General features: G+C 36.4%; 1 protein-coding gene across 2 annotated transcripts in view; it reads right to left on the bottom strand.

Moving 5' to 3' along the window:
- Positions 1 to 1,466: 1,466 nt before the first annotated feature.
- The window catches only part of LOC109029067 (large ribosomal subunit protein eL21-like), a 124,941-nt gene continuing 112,662 nt past the window's right edge, over positions 1,467 to 13,745 (bottom strand). Inside the window, exons 4-5 of one of the 2 annotated variants that reach the window (XR_010129369.1) lie at positions 6,499 to 6,595; positions 1,467 to 1,771 (exon numbers count right to left, since the gene is read on the bottom strand). The gene's annotated coding sequence lies outside the window, so the exon portion shown is untranslated. Of the gene's footprint in view, positions 1,772 to 6,498; positions 6,596 to 13,745 lie in introns of those variants that run through there. The other variant, XR_008670630.2, reaches the window with a different exon arrangement.

The following is a 13,745-nucleotide window of genomic DNA, read 5'->3' as shown; positions in this document are numbered from 1 at the left end:
GGCTAAAGATATGGCCAGGTGTAGTGGCTCACACCTGTAATCCCAGCACTTTGGGAGGCCGAGGCAGGCGAATTGCTTGAGCTCAGGAGTTCAAGACTACCCTGAACAACATGGTAAAACCCCGTTTCTACCAAAAACACAAAAAAATTAGCCAGGCGTAGTGGTGTGCATCTGCGGTCCCGGCTACTCGGGAGGCTGAGGCAGGAGGATCACTTGAGCCCAGTAGATGGAGGTTGCAGTGAGCCTAGGTCACGCCACTGCACTCCAGCTTGGGCAACACAGTAAGACACGGTCTCAAAAAAAAAAAAATTAATTTTGTTCCTCTTTTTGGGGAAATGTAGGGCAAAAGACTCTTTCGGTCGCCACTGGTTGGAATTTATCAAAAGAGTTGAAGGCCAAAGATTTATATTTGTATGACTGTGTTGGTATCTTTAAAATTAAAGCTGAATCCACAGTCTGGTACCTTGTGTGAAAAGAACAGATGGATGACAGTTATCGCAGAAAGGGAAAATCCAGGGGTTAGCAATTGTGACTATTTCTCCAGCACTGAACACAGAAGAGCACGCCATCTTAGATATATCAGGCCTGCTTAATTTAATGTAATAATTCAGTATTGAAAATATGTGACTCTCTCCCTTTGTTCTGAGCAATCCTCTCTGGTTTTCCACATAGGTTTGCTACCCTAAAGCACAACTCATTCTCAGCTGGAGCTGTCCATCAGAATTACCTGGGGAGCTTTTAAAAAATAATAACACTGGAGCCTCTCCCAGGACCAATGGAGCCAGAATCTCTGAGGGTGGGGCCTGGCATAGGTATTTTTAAAAAGCTCCCTGAGTGGTTCTAAAATGCAGCCAGGGTTGAAAACCTGTGGTCTAAAGAAGACAATGTGCTAACCAGATTTCCCTATTCCAAATCCTTCAATGGAAGAAAATCCAAATCCTTACCATAAACTTCAAGGTCGTATATGATCTGGGCCCTGTCTACCACTCTGTGGCCACCACCTATCACACTCCCGTTACCCCCTATTTTCTAGCCCTGTTGGTTGTATTAGTTACCTATTGCTGCATAACAAATTACTCCTCAACTTACAGGCTAAAAGCAACAAACACTTATTCTCTCACAGTTTCTATAGGCCAGGAATCCAGGCCCAGTTTAGGCAGTGCCTCTGGCTCGAAGTCTCTCACAGGGCTGCAGACCAGGTGTTGGCCATGACTGCAGTCTCATCTGAAGGCCCAACAGGGGGAGGACTCACTTCCAAGCTCACTTAAGTGGACCTTTTTTCCATATGGCCATTGGACTGAATGCCTCAGCTCCCTCTTGCTGGCTGTAGGCCAGAGGCCTCCCTCAGTTCCTTGCCATGTGGACCACTCCACAGGATGGCTTGTGGCAGCTTGCTTCATCAGAGTAAGTGTGTCTGGGGTCCCCAGGACCACCCCCACATTAAGAAATGAGCTAGAAGGACTCATAGGACTCCTCATAAGTTGCACTCACACTAGGATTTATTAAAGCAGTATAGTAAAGATAAACAGCCAGATTATAAAGGAAGCAGGCCCCAGCAGAGTCTGCACAGATCCATTTGCAGGCTCTCTTATGCTCTCACATTCCACAAGAGCTCACACAGATCACATTCTTCTCCCAGCAGCAAAAATGCAGAAACGTTTGTGTGATACTTCTGTCCAAAGAAGCCTATTAAAACTCAGCAACCAAAGGTCTTGTCATAGGCTAGTCACACAAGCACCCTGTGCGTCACTCATGCCAAAATTCCAGATTTCTGGGAAGAAAGCGGGTATTCAGCATAAGCTATATTGTTTGCACAAACAGTCTAGGCATAGTGAGCCTCCCTCATCATTTAGGGAGAGTTATATTAGCATAGGGACCTATTTACCTGTCAAGTTCCCAGATGCCAGCCAATGGCCAACCTTACAAGCTGGCATTTCTAAGGATAGCAGTCTCGGTTCTGCTATGTTAATCTTTTTCTGCACAGCAAGAAAACAAGAGAGAAAAAAAATGCTCAAGACAGAAGCCAACATTTTTAACCTAACATTGGCAGTGACATTTCTTCACCTCTACAGCATTCTATTCATTGGAGGCTAGTGACTAAATCCAGTCCACACTCTAGGGGAGGGAATTTTACTCTCCCAGAATTCACTGGGAGTCATTTTAGAGGCTGCCTACCACACTGGTCTACTTTTTTTTTTTTTTTTTTTTTGTTTTTAGATGGAGTCTTGCTCTGTCACCCAGGCTGGAGTGCAGTGGCGTGATCTCGGCTCACTGCAACTTCTGCTTCCTGGGTTCAAGTGATTCTCGTGCCTCAGCCTCCCCAGTAGCTGGGATTACAGGCATGTGCCACCACGCCTGGCTAATTTTTGTGTTTTTCATAGGGACAGGATTTCATCATGTTGGCCAGGCTGGTCTCGAACTCCTGGCCACAAGTGATTGCCCACCTTGGCTTCCCAAAGTGTTGGGATTACAAGCGTGAGCCACCGCACCCGGCCACTGGCCTACTTTTTATTCTTCAACACCTCCCCAACCCCCAAATTATTTCTGCACTTTAGAGCCTTTGCATGTAATATTTTCCCTACCTGCTACAGTCTCCTCCACTTCATTCAGGTTTCAGCTTAAATGTAACCTTCTGAGGGGCATATTCCCTGGTTATCCAATTTAAAATAGTACACACTTCTTCCCAACAATTTTCATCACCTTATCCTGCTATATTTTTCTTTATGACAGTTACCACTATCTACAATTAAATATTTCTTTGTTGACACAGCTGTGCAAATTGCATGACAGCAGCAATCTTGTCTATTTTGTTCACTGTTTATACAGCTACATAATAGTAGCTGACACATATTAAACACTTATCAAAATCAATAGTAATTAAATGAGTAAGTGAGCAGCATTCCAGAACACCCCAAAGTTATATTTCTTAGCAAAAATAACTATATCTTATACATCTGTCTCTTCTGAGTTTGCTTAGTCTGAGTCTATGTCCAAGAGAGTGATCTGATCACCTTTGGCTAAAGTGTAATATTAAGTTTCTAGGTTTATAGATCTGAAAACCAATCCTGGACCAAACTACCTCACTGAGATAATGCCAACTTAGAGGTCTGCCTAAGAGGTCTGCCAGCCACGGTCCTGAGATGGCACTTCTTTATCATCAATTACCTCTCCATGTACTTCCTCCACAAATATTTACTAAGGGTCCACCTGTGTCAGGCTCTATGCCAGGAAATAATTCATTTGCGAAAAAGACAATCTCTGCTTTCAAGAATGTTACAGTCTAGGAAATAATCTTATATTATTAAGGTATAATTCAGAATATAAATAGATTTCAAAGAGATGAACCAATAAAGACAAGATTAAATATAGCTCTTAAATTTGGATTAAATTCACTAAAAGTTATTATAAAATTTGACATTTTACAGGTGAAGTTAGGAATATGTTGTTATAAATACTGCTACTAATAGCCACACTTATTGAGTATTCTCTTTTAGTCACTGTGCTGGGAGCACAGGTGTAAAATTCAAATCAACCAGAGTTCTTGGTTCCAGCAACCGAAGCTAACTCCAGCTGACTACACTGTAGAAGAGCTTAATCAATGCTCGTAGACTTGCTTGGGCAGCCTGGAGAAACAGGCTTTTGGCTGAATTTCCAGGAGTAATGCCACAGAACTGGGCCAATGAGGAAACTACCATCATTGTCACCAAGCACTAGATGGTACACCTTGCACTGATGCCACTTCTGCACCAAGAACCAGTTTTAATGCAGTTAATGCTGCCCACACTGATGTTACTTCTGTACCAAGAACGCAACTGGTCGTCACTGCTGCAACCACCCCTGCTGCCTTTAGAGAGTGCTCCCAGATCCTTCCCTCCTATGCCATTAGTTCCTGCATCATAATTTGGTTTTATTACAGCTGAATGATGAAGCCCAAGGTTACACGGATCTGTCCTCATTGCAAGGAAAATAAAGTACCCAAGAAAATAAGTATTAAGCACTTTCAACATCTACAAAGTAGAAGGATCTTTGTCCCATCCATTACCCATAAATGGGGAATTCTATAACACAGAAAGAGTTTAGATGCTGAGAAGCCTAAAGAAGTGGTATTATCTTTTTCAGTCTCCACAACAACTCTGGACACAGGAATTATCTTCCAAAAATCAAAATTTAGGAAATTCCTTACCCAAGAGTGGCAGTGTTAGTACTCAAACTCAGCCATGTTTGTCTCCAAAGCCATATTCTTAACTAGAATTTTATACTCCTACTTCTCTAGAGGAGTAGTTGTTTCCTGGAAATATTTTTTTTTTAAATGAGACTAGTTTTCTTTACATAAATAGAATATTCCATTGGCAATTCTAAATGAAATCATCTCTAAAGCCTGATACTTATTAGCAATAAAAATTCTCAAACATACGTTATCTTCTTGTATGTGATGATAATGTTACTGGCAAAAAAAACACAGTGCATATTTCTTTGCAATTAATTTCTAGTAGTGGTGACAAGATTTGAACTGGATTGTATACACAGAATTACCCAGACTTGCTGTGGCAAAAGGCGTTTGCAAAACAAATAATGGGCCGGGCATGGTGGCTCATGCTGTAATCCCAGCACTTTGGAAGGCCAAGGTGGGCAGATAAACTGAGGTCTGGAGTTCTAGACCAGCCTAGCCAACATGGCAAAACCCCGTCTCTACTAAAAACACAAAAATTAGCCATGCATGGTGGCGTGTGCCTGTAATCCCAGCTACTTGGGAGGCTGAGGCAGGAGAATCGCTTGAACCTGGGAGGTGGAGGTTGCAGTGAGCCAAGACCATGCCACAGCACTCCAGCCTGGGTAACAGAGGGAGACTCTGTCTCAAAAAAACAAAAACAAAAACAAATAATAATGTTACCCTAATTGCCATGATTACAATGTAACCATGATTTGTGACCAAGGAGCATCTCTAAATTTAACTGACCCACATTGTAACTGAGCACACAGCTTAACATTATCCTTCAAGTAACTGAGTTTACCAGCTGATGCCATCTAAGAACAGAATCCTCTGGTAGCCATTTGTGCACTCAAGCACTTTTTGAAGTGCTCTTCATCTCCTTTGTGTACCAGGCACTAGGTTGCATTAGGGATTCAGAGGCAAATAAGCTATAGAAGAACTTAAGTCCAGGAAGGGGAGAGGTCAGCCTGGATAGTCTCCGTGCCTGAGCCCAGGCCTCTTCATATCTTGCCCAATCTAGTAGTTCATACACTTCTTTCCTGGACTACTGCTGACCTTTCTTCAAAGAGCAGTCACATGAATAAACTTTTGAAGATTTAAGTAGAGGCCGGGCGTGGTGGCTCATGCCTGTAATTCCAGCACTTTGGGAGGCTGAGGCGGGTGGATCATGAGGTCAGGAGATCGAGACCATCCTGGCTAACATGGTGAAACCCCGTCTCTACTAAAAATATAAAAAAAAATTAGCCGGGTGTGGTGGTGGGCGCTTGTAGTCCCAGATACCTGGGAGGCTGAGGAAGGAGAATGGTGTGAACCCGGAAGGCGGAGCTTGCAGTGAGCCGAGATCGCGCCACTGCACTCCAGCCTGGGTGACAGAGCGAGACTCCATCTCAAAAAAAAAAAAAAAAAGATTTAAGTAGTATTATGCCCCCCCTCCCCACCCGCTCCAGATCCTCCGGCAGCTTCCCATTGCCCTTTGAACAACATCTAAACTCCTTACCATGGCCTATAAGGACCTAGGTGGTCTGACGCCTGCCTACTTCTCCAGACTCCACAAATGCTCTTCTATCACTTTGGTGCCAGGTACACCGGTCTACTTTCTGATCCTTGAAAGCACAAAACATAGGGTTGCACTTGCCATTCTCTCTGCCCAAAATGTTCTTGCCTCCTTCTTGTCGTTCAGGTCTCTGTTCATATGCTGCCTCTTCCAAGAGGCCTTCCTTGGGTAGCTACTACCCTGCCCCACTGACAGCTCTGTTTCCAACAACCCTGGTTCTGCTTCCTTTACAAAACCTACTACTGTCTGAAATTATCTATGTGTTCTCACACCTGTAATCCCAGCACTTTGAGAGGCCAAAGCTGGTGGATCACTTGAAGTCAGGAGTGTGAGACCAGCCTGGCCAACATAGTGAAACCCCATCTCCATCAAAAAATACAAAAATTTGCCAGGCATGGTGGCAGGTGCCTATAATTCCAGTTACTCTGGAAGCTGAGGCAGGAGAATTGCTTGAACCCAGAAGGTGGAGGTTGCAGTGAGCTGAGACCATGCCACTGCACTCCAGCCTGGGCAACAGAGTGAGACCCTATTGAGAGAGAAAGAAAGAGAGAGAGAGAGAGAAAAAAAATTATCTATGTGTTAATTCATTTACTTATTTAGTTTTAGTCAACCAGAATATAAGTTTTGTGACAGCAGGACCTTAATTGTCTTATTCATAGGTATTTCCTCAGTGCCTAGAAAGGTGCCTGATTTATCGCCGGCACTTAAAAAACAAAACAAAACAAAACCCTACCTTTTTGAATAGATGAAGCACGAACTGCAGTAATCTCTTATCTTCTTTCCCTGCCTTCAGTCATGTTTGCTCTGATCACCCACCACTCTCTGCCAGACTGTATCCAAAGAATAAAATCAATCATATTGCTTTCCCTAGATATGACTTATAATAACTTACATAATGAGGTAAGAACTACTGAACATGACATATAGGCTCTGGATATAGATAGCTGTATATGCCTTGATATTATCTTATTTATTCATATGTGTGTGCTTGTGTGTGCACTACAGTACTTAGTCTTTTCAAGATGCTAGAACAAAATACATTGGATGGGGCACTGATACACAACAGAAATTTACTGCTCACAGTTCTAGAGGCTGGGATGCTCAAGACTGAGGTGCCAGCAGATCTGGTGTATGGTGAGGGGTCATTCCTCACGGATGGTGCGTTCTATGTGTCTTCACATGGTAGAAGGGGAGAATAGGCTCCCTCGGGACTCTTTTAGGAACATTAATTCCATTAGTGAGGGCTCCACCCTCATCTCATGTGTCAATTACCTCCAAAGGGGCCCCCCACTTAATACTATCAAATTGGGGACTAGGTTTCAACACGTAAATTTGGGGAGTCAAAGACATTGAGACCATAGTACTTTGTATAATTTATTTACTTTCATATCTAATTACTTTCAACACTAATTCTAGTAAGTACCTCTATGAAAGACATTTTGTCAGGTTCATCTTTGTATCTAGAGAACCTGATGTAATACCTGATACACATGAATTTATAGATGGGATTCATTCATTTTAATATTCAAGAAATATTTATTAAGTTCCAGGCTCTATTATGTACTAAGCATTATATTCCAGTCACTGGAGATATACCAGCAAACCAAAGTCCCTGTCCTCAGGAAGTTTACATTCCACTAAGGTAAACTGACTATGAAACAATAAACAACTAATTATACTAGAAAATGTTGGATAGTGAAAAGTCCCTTGAATCAAAATGAAGAAGTACAATTTTCTAAGGGAACTTCCCTCTACAAAACAACTAGATCATGCATAAAAAATAGACCTCTTGGGTTTATAGGGTATGACAGATATGAGAGACACCAAATAAGATTGGCTGCTACAGAAGGAAAGCTAGATACCCTGAAAGCATCTGCCACTATCAGCACTGCAAGGGAGTAGCCGTGGAATAGCAGCAAGGTAGGCGCAGTGAGCTGAGACTCTCAGGCCAAACTGATACCCTGAAACACCTGCCACTATCAGCACTGCAAGGGAGTAGCCGTGGAATAGCAGCAAGGTAGGGGCAGTGAGCTGAGACTCTCAGGCCAAACTGAGACCCTGAAAGGGAACATGAACGGTATCGGGTCAAGTAACTCCCCTGGATCCCAAGTAGAACATTGCAGATCCTCTCTGAGGGAGATCCTCAATGCATGCTCTCAAGTATTAACTCACAATAAGGTTCATCAAACCCAAAATAAACACAACGCCATGAGTAAGAGTCAGCAGAAACCACACATACATTGGACCTAATATAATCACTACATAATATAATATATATAATATAATATTATAATATAATATTATATATTGTAATATAATTATTAATATATATTATATTTAATATATTCTATATTGTATAATATAATATATAATATATTCTATATTTCATAATATAATAATATATTATTATTTTAAAATATAATAATATATTATATATTTTATAATATATATAATATAAAATATATAATATATTATATATTATATTATAAAATATAATATATTGTATTTTATAATATAAAATATATTTTATAATATAATATATAATATATAATATATTATATTTTATAATATATATAATATATATATTTTATAATATAATATATTATATATTATATATTTTATAATATAATAATATATTATATTTTATAATATAATAATATATTATATTTTATAATATATAATATATATATTTTATAATATAATATATTATATATTATATATTTTATAATATAATAATATATTATATTTTATAATATAACATATAATATATTATATGTTATAATATAACATATAATATATTATATTTTATAATATAATATATTACATATTATATTTTATAATATAATATATTACATATTATATTTTATAATATAATATATTACATATTATGTTTTATAATATAATATATTACATATTATGTTTTATAATATAATATATTACATATTATGTTTTATAATATAATATATTATATATTATATTTTATAATATAATATATTATATATTCTATATTTTATAATATAATATAATAATACATTCTATGTTTTATAATATAATATAAAAATACATTCTATGTTTTATAATATAATATAATAATACATTCTATGTTTTATAATATAATATAATAATATATTCTATGTTTTATAATATAATATAATAATATATTCTATGTTTTATAATATAATATAATAATATATTCTATGTTTTATAATATAATATAATAATATATTCTATGTTTTATAATATAATATAATAATATATTCTATGTTTTATAATATAATATAATAATATATTCTACGTTTTATAATATAATATAATAATATATTCTACGTTTTATAATATAATATAATAATATATTCTACATTTTATAATGTAATATAATAATATATTCTATATTTTATAATGTAATATAATAATATATTCTATATTTTATAATGTAATATAATAATATATTCATATTATTATAATGTAATATAAAATATATTATATATTATTATAATATAATATATAATATATTATAATAATACAATATAATAATATAATATAATATAATTATAATATAATATTATATTATAATAATACAATTAAATATAATTATATTATATTATATTATAATACAATTAAATATTATTATATTATATTATATTATATTATAATAATACAATATAATAATCTAATGTTATAATATAATATTATAATATTATATTATGTTATAATAATACAATATAATAATCTAATGTTATTATAATATAATATTATAATATTATATTATTATACTACAATATATTATATTATTATAATACAATATAACATATTATTAAAATACAATATAACATTATATTATTATAATACAATATAACATATTATTATAATACAATATAACATTATATTATAATAATATATTATATTATTATAATATAATATAACATTATAATATAATAATATATAATAATATATAATATATATAATAATATATAATAATAATATATAATATAATATTATTATAATATTATAATATAATATAATTTATAATATGATATAATATATTATATATTATATTATTATATATTATATATAATATATTATATAAATAATATATATAATATATATTATAATATAATATGTTATATATATTATATTATATAATATATAATATATTATATAATATAATTATATTATATAATAACATAAGAACTACATATATTGAATATCAGACAAGGAATTTAAAAGCCATATATAAAATATTTGAAAAAATTAGAAAGGGGTCACAAAATTGAGCAAGAACTAAATCTCCAAAAGTGATTTGAAAAAGAATGAAACAGACATGAAACATAAAATTGTATAATAAAAAACTCAACAGATCGGCTAAATGAAGGCTATACACAGCACAAAAGAAAACTAACAAATTAAAAGACATATCTGGAAAATGCAGCATGGCAGATAGAAAAAAAAGTAAAGAGATGGTAAAAGATATGCAACAAAAGGAGGTGTCCACTTGACGTTCCGTAAGAATAAAGAGAATGAAAACAACTAATGAAATAAAATTAAAAAAAAAATTTTTTTTTTTTTGAGACAGAGTCTTGCTCTGTCGCCCAGGTTGGAGTGCAGTGGCGCAATCTCGGCTCACCGCAAGCTGCCCCTTCCGGGTTCATGCCATTCTCCTGCCTCAGCCCCCTGAGTAGCTGCTACAGGTGCCAACCACCACGCCCGGCTAATTTTTTGTATTTTTAGTAGAGACAGGGTTTCACCGTGTTAGCCAGGATGGTCTCGATCTCCTGACCTTGTGATCTGCCCGCCTTGGCCTCCCAAAGTGCTGGGATTACAGGCGTGAGCCACCGTGCCTGGCCAATAAAAAATTTTTAAAGACATAATGGCTGCATTTTTTTTTCAGAAAAGAAAAGATATCATTGCAAAGGTACAATGTAAACTAAACATGATAAACTGAAAATGTGTGTGTAATGAAACTGCAGAACATCAAAGACAAAGAGAAGATCTTAAAAGCACTCAGAGGGAAAACATAACCTATGAAAAATGACAAACTGACAACAGACATCTCAACAATAAAACTAAAGCCATAATAAACTTTTTTTAAATGTTGAGAGAAATTAACTACTAACTTAGAAATGTGCTCCCAGGAAAACTATCATTCAAGAATGAGGATGAAATAAAGACAATGATAATAAAAACTGGGGATGAGTGTTCTACACCACAGAATTTTTAAAGGACGTTCTTTAAAAAGAAGAAAGTGATTCTAGAAAGAAATTCTGAGATGTAAGAAAGAATGAGAAACAAACAAATTGGTAAATATATAGTATTTACCAGTATATATTTATATACTGGTATATATTTTATAGACCATGTCTGTTTAGATTTACCAGTATATATTTATAGTGGTAAATATAAACCAGCATGTATTTATACTGGTAAATCTAAACAAATATTGTCTATAGAAATATTATTAATTAATTTGTAAATTTTTAAAAAATAGACAAAATGAACAAAAAAATGAATGGACATCAGGAGGGAGGTGATCAGAGTTCTAAAGTTCTCATATTTCTCCAAATATCAACATTTTACAGACTCATAGTACAATGATTAAAACTAGGAAATTAATATTGATACAGTCTTATTAAATTAATATACAGACTTTGTTCAATTTTACCAATTGTCCCACTAATGTCCTCTTTTTAGTCCAGGATCACACATTGCATGGGTGGATACATTAGTCAGCTTGGACTGACATAACAGAATACCATGGATTGAGTGGTTTGAACAGCAGAAATTTATTTTCTCATAGTTCCAGAATTTGAAAGTCTAAGATCAAGGTACTAGCACACTTGGTTTCTGATGAGGCTTCTCCCCTCCTGGCTTGCAGATAGCTACCTTCCTGCTGTGTCCTCACATGGACTTTCCTCTCCGTGCGTGTAGGAGAGAGAGAGAGAGATAATCTGTAATGTCTCTTTCTCTTATAAGGACACCAGTCCTATCAGATTAAGGTTCCACCCTGATGACCTCATTTAACCTTAATTATCTCCTTAAAGGCTGTATCTCCAAATACAGTCACACTGAGGACTAGGGCTTCAATATATGAAAGGCGGAGGGGAACAATTCTGTTCATAACAATGGGCTTGTGACTACTTCAGCCAATACAGTTGAAGTAATGCTACATAACAAGGGGAAGGGACAGAGACCCTATCTCTCAATGGGAAATGTCAGAGTTTACAGCCTTATTTTAAACTATCCCAAAGAATAAGGATCCAATAATAGCTAAGATATTTCCGAAAAAAGAACAACTAGGGAAATCTGTACTTCCAGATATCAAGATGACGACGATGATGATGATGATTAGAAACAGAGTCTCACTCTGTCACCAAGGCTGGAGTGCAGCAGTGTGATTATAGCTCACGACAACCTTGAACTCCTGGGTTTAAGAGATCTTTCCACCTCAGCCTCCCAAGTAGCTAGGACTATAGGCATGTGCCACCACACTTGGCTAATTTTTCAAAAAAAGATTTTTTAGAGATGGGATCTCACTGTGCTGCCCAGGCTGGTTTCAAACTCCTGGCCTCAAGCAATTCTCCCACCTTGGCCTCCCAGGGTGCTGGGATTTCAGGTGTGAGCCACCTTGTCCCCCACCCCGACCCCACCCCGATATCAAGATTATTATAAAGCCATATAATTAAGACAATGTGATATTAGGATAGGGATAGACAAACAATGAAATAAAATAAAAAACCTACGTGTAGGTACACATGCATATGTTGTTTTGTTTTGTTTTGTTTTGTATTTTTAGTAGAGATGGGATTTTGCCACATTGGCCAGGCTGGTCTTGAACTCCTGACCTCAGGTGATCCACCCATCTCGGGCCTCCCAAAGTGCTGGAATTACAGGTGTGAGCTACCATTCCTGGCCCACATGCATATGTTTTTAACATAACACAGGGGTAGTATTATAATTCAGTGGGAGAATAAGATATCCAATAAGTAGTGCTCAGACAATCTAAATGGAGAAAAATCTTACTGGAGAAAAATCTTACTGGATCATATTACACACATAAGTCAATTACAGATTAAAAACTTATGGGTTCAGACAATATTTTAGAGAATTCAAGGCATCTGGGGAAAAGCATTCTAATGGCAACTCAGTCCCTGTCTCTTCATCCGAGGCCCATCTGCATTCCTCTTCTTAGATTTCCATGAGTCATCCCTATATTCTTATAATAAACACCACCACCACCACCTGTTTTGTTTTTCCTTCAGCTTGCTGTGCATGGTTTCTGCCACTTACTCAAGGTGTTTAAATTAAGCTGGCAGAAAGGAGAAGCTAAACATTTATCCAGCACTTATTTCATGCCCTGCATGATCTAAGTGCCTCAACTGTAGTAACTCATTTAATTCTCACAAACAGGCCAATGAGATAGTCACAGATTGTCCTCATTTTACATATGGACAGAGGCACAAAGAGGTTAAGGAACTTGCCCAAGATCACAGGGTTGATCAGTAGTAGAGCCGGGATTTTAATCTGGACATTCTGGCTCCAGATCCTAACAAAGTCACTGGAATTTGAACTTGGGTTGTCTAACTCCAAAGACCATATTCTTAACCTCTCTGTTGTGCTGCAAAGACCAGAGTATCACAGCAGCTTCTTGCGTTATTGTTTTGTTTGTGGCCAGGTCAATCCCAGCTCCTGGAGTACGGCAGAGCCTTACAAAGAGCAGCCCTCTTCTGGCACAGACTTGGCAAAGGCCGGTTTTGGAAACAGACTGTGGTACCAGAAAACCCACAGGTACTTCCAGTTCTGGGACCAGACCCCTCCTATGCTGTGTACACATCTTGGCTCATAAGTTGCCGCACCAAACCCAGAAGGGAGATCATTCCTGCCCTCTTCCTCTACCCCAAACACCCACAGGAGAATTCACTGCAGAGGACAGGGAGCAGAATTCCTTTCCTGTCTGCATTTAGTCTCCCCTACTGCCAGAAGGAA

The sequence above is a fragment of the Gorilla gorilla genome, chromosome 10 (genome assembly GCF_029281585.2).
Source record: "Gorilla gorilla gorilla isolate KB3781 chromosome 10, NHGRI_mGorGor1-v2.1_pri, whole genome shotgun sequence".
Classification (NCBI taxonomy): Eukaryota; Metazoa; Chordata; class Mammalia; order Primates; family Hominidae; genus Gorilla; species Gorilla gorilla.
Note: the sequence above shows the minus strand (reverse complement) of the source record. Positions and strands in the feature narration are given on the sequence as shown.